The sequence below is a fragment of the Colletes latitarsis genome, unplaced genomic scaffold, assembly GCF_051014445.1.
Source record: "Colletes latitarsis isolate SP2378_abdomen unplaced genomic scaffold, iyColLati1 scaffold0021, whole genome shotgun sequence".
Taxonomy (NCBI): domain Eukaryota; kingdom Metazoa; phylum Arthropoda; class Insecta; order Hymenoptera; family Colletidae; genus Colletes; species Colletes latitarsis.
The window spans coordinates 3,818,705-3,823,047 of NW_027488371.1; positions in this window are offsets into that span (position 1 = coordinate 3,818,705).

Sequence of the window (4,343 nt, forward strand, 5' to 3'; positions counted from 1 at the left end):
AGGATAACACCGGTTAGGTCTGGGTTAGGTTTGGTATTTGCCATCATCTGTCTCATACTTTCGCATTTTTCGCCTACTTGTTGGCCAGATACTGGGCGTTTCCTGGGTTGGATCACGTGGTAATGTGGTACAGCACTGAAACAGTGTAGTAATCCTGGATTCGATCTATATATTAGAGGGTAACACCGGTTAGGTTTGGGTTAGGTCTGGTATTTGCCATCATCTGGCTCATACTTTCGCAGTTTTCGCATACTTGTTGGCCAGATCCTGGGCGTTTTCTGGTTTGGATCACATAGCAATGTGGTATCACACTTAAACGGTGAGTTAAACCTGGATTCAATCTATATTTTAGAGGATAACAGCGGTGAGGTCAGGGTTAGGTCTGGTATTTGCCATCATCTGTCTCATACTTTCGCAATTTTCGAATACTTGTTGGCCAGATCCTGGGCGTTTTCTGGGTTGGATCAGGTAGTAGTGTGGTAACCCACTAAAACAGTGAACTAATCCTGGATTCGATCTATATATTAGAGGGTAACACCGGATAGGTTTGGGTTAGGTCTGGTATTTGCCATCATCTGGCTCATGCTTCCGCATTTTTCGCATACTTGTTGGCCAGATCCTGGGCGTTTTCTGGGTTGGATCAGGTAGTAGTGTGGTAGCGCACTGAAACAGTGACGTAATCCTGGATTCGATCTATATATTAGAGGGTAACACCGTTTGGTTTGGGTTAGATCTGATATTTGCCATCATCTGGCTCATGCTTCCGCATTTTTCGCATACTAGATGGCCATATCCAGGGCGTTTTCTGGGTCGGATCACGTAGTAATGTGGCACCACACTCAAACAGTGAGTTAAACCTGGATTCAATCTATATTTTGGAGGATAACACTGGTTAGGTCAGGGTTAGGTCTAGTATTTGCCATCGTCTGCCTCATACTTTCGCACTTTTCGCATACTTCTCGCCAGATCGTGGGCGCTTTCTGGTTTGGATCACGTAGTGATGTAGAACCACTCTGAAGCAGTATGTTAAGCCCAGATTCAATCTATATTTTAGACGATAACACCGGTTAGGTCAGGGTTGGGTTTGGTATTTGCCATCATCTGCCTCATGCGTTCGCTTTTTTCACCTACTTGTTGGCCAGATACTGGGCGTTTTCTGGGTTGGATCAGGTAGTAATGTGGCCCCACACTCAAACGGTGAGTTAAACCTGGATTCAATCTATATTTTAGAGGATAACACCGGTTAGGTCAGGGTTAGGTCTGGCATTTGACATCATCTGACTCATACTTTCGCATTTTTCGCCTACTTGTTGGCCAGATACTGGGCGTTTCCTGGGTTGGATCACGTGGTAATGTGGTACAGCACTGAAACAGTGTAGTAATCCTGGATTCGATCTATATATTAGAGGGTAACACCGGTTAGGTTTGGGTTAGGTCTGGTATTTGCCATCATCTGGCTCATACTTTCGCAGTTTTCGCATACTTGTTGGCCAGATCCTGTGCGTTTTCTGGTTTGGATCACATAGCAATGTGGTATCACACTTAAACAGTGAGTTAAACCTGGATTCAATCTATATTTTAGAGGATAACACCGTTTAGGTCAGGGTTAGGTCTGGTATTCGCCATCATCTGCCTCATGCTTTCGCATTTTTCTCCTACTTGTTGGCCAGATCCTGGGCGATTTCTGGGTCGGATCACGTAGTAATGTGGCACCACACTCAAACAGTGTGTTAAACCAGGATTCAATCTATATTTTAGAGGATAACACCGGTTAGGTCAGGGTTAGATCTGGTATTTGCCATCGTCTGCCTCATACTTTCGCAGTTTTCGCATACTTGTTGGCCAGATCCTGTGCGTTTTCTGGTTTGGATCACATAGCAATGTGGTATCACACTTAAACAGTGAGTTAAACCTGGATTCAATCAATATTTTAGAGGATAACAGCGGTGAGGTCAGGGTTAGGTCTGGTATTTGCCATCATCTGTCTCATACTTCCGCATTTTTCGCCTACTTGTTGGCCAGATACTGGGCGTTTTCTGGTTTGGATCACGTAGTAATGTGGTACAACACTGAAACAGTGAGTTAATCCTGGATTCGATCTATATATTAGAGGGTAACACCGGTTAGGTTTGGGTTAGGTCTGGTATTTGCCATCGTCTGCCTCATACTTTCGCACTTTTCGCATACTTGTTGGTCAGATCCAGCGCGTTTTCTGGTTTGGATCACTTAGTAATGTGGCACCACACTCAAACAGTGAGTTAAACCTGGAGTCAATCGATATTTTAGAGGATAACGCCGGTTAGGTCAGGGTTAGGTCTGGTATTTGCCATCGTCTGCCTCATACTTTCGCACTTTTCGCATACTTGTTGGTCAGATCCAGCGCGTTTTCTGGTTTGGATCACGTAGCAATGTGGTACCACACTGAAGCAGTGTCCTAATCCTGGATTCGAGCTATATATTAGAGGGTAACACCGGTTAGGTTTGGGTTAGGTCTGGTATTTGTCATCATCTGGCTCATACTTTCGCAATTTTCGAATACTTGTTGGCCAGATCCAGGGCGTTCTCTGGGTTGGATCAGGTAGTAGTGTGGTACCGCACTGAAACAGTAAAGTAATCCTGGATTCGATCTATATATTAGAGGGTAACACCTGTTAGGTTTGGGTTAGGTCTGGTATTTGCCATCATCTGGCTCATACTTTCGCTTTTTTCGCATACTTGTTGGCCAGATCCCGGGCGTCTTCTGGTTTGGATCACGTAGTAATAAGGTACTACACTGAAACAGTGAGTCAATTCTAGATTCAATCTATATATTAGAGGGTAACACCGGTTAGGTTTGGGTTAGGTCTGGTATTTGTCATCATCTGGCTCATACTTTCGCAATTTTCGAATACTTGTTGGCCAGATCCTGGGCGTTTTCTGTGTTGGATCACGTAGTAATGTGGTACCACACTGAAACAGTGAGTTAATCCTGGATTCGATCTATATATTAGAGGGTAACACCGGTTAGGTCAGGGTTAGGTCTGGTATTTGCCATCATCTGGCTCATACTTTCGCATTTTTCACCTACTTGTTGACCAGATCCTGGGCATTTCCAGGTTTGGATCACGTAGTAATGTGGTACCGCACTGAAACAGTGAAGTAATCCTGCATTCGATCTATATATTAGAGGATAACACCGGTTAGGTTTGTGTTAGGTCTGGTATTTGCCATCATCTGGCTCATACTTTCGCATTTTTCGCGTACTTGTTGGCCAGATCCAGGGAGTATTCTTGTTTGGATCACGTAGTAAAGTGGTACCAGACAGCCACATGAGTTAAACCTGGATTCAATCTATATTTTAGAGGATAACACCGGTTAGGTTTGGGTTATATCTGATATTTGCCATCATCTGGCTCATGCTTCCGCATTTTTCGCATACTAGATGGCCATATCCAGGGCGTTTTCTGGTTTGGATCACGCGGTAATGTGGTACCACACTGAAACAGTGAGTTTATCTTGGATCCAATCTATATTTTGGAGGATGACTCCGGTTAGGTCAGGGTAGGGTCTGGTATTTGCCATCATCTGGCTTATACTTTCGCATTTTTCGCATACTTCTGGCCAGATCGTGGGCGTTTTCTGGTTTGGATCACGTAGTGATGTAGAACCACTCTGAAACAGTGAGTTAATCCTGGATGCGATCTATATATTAGAGGGTAACACCGGTTAGGTTTGGGTTAGGTCTGGTATTTGGCATCATTTGGCTCATACTTTCGCAATTTTTCGCATACTTGTTGGCCAGATCCAGGATGTTTTCTGGTTTGGATCACGCAGTAATGTGGTACCACTCAGCCACATGAGTTAAACCTGGATTCAATCTTTATTTTAGAGGATAACAACGGTTAGGTTTGAGTCAGGTCTGGTATTTGCCATCATCTGGCTCATACTTTCGCAATTTTCGAATACTTGTTGGCCAGATCCTGGGCGTTTTCTGGTTTGGATCACATAGTAATGTGGTACCACACTGAAACTGTGAGTTAATCCTGGATTCGATCTACATATTAGAGGGTAACAGCGGTGAGATCAGGGTTGGGTCTGGTACTTGCCATTATCTGGCTCATACTTTCGCATTTTTCGCATACTTGCTGGCCAGATCCTGGGCGTTTTCTGGTTTGGATCACATAGCAATGTGGTGACACACTTAAACAGTGAGTTAAACCTGGATTCAATCTATATTTTAGAGGATAACAGCGGTGAGGTCAGGGTTAGGTCTGGTATTTGTCATCAACTGCCTCATGCTTTCGCATTTTTCTCCTACTTGTTGGCCTGATCCTGGGCGTTTTCTGGGTCGGATCACGTAGTAA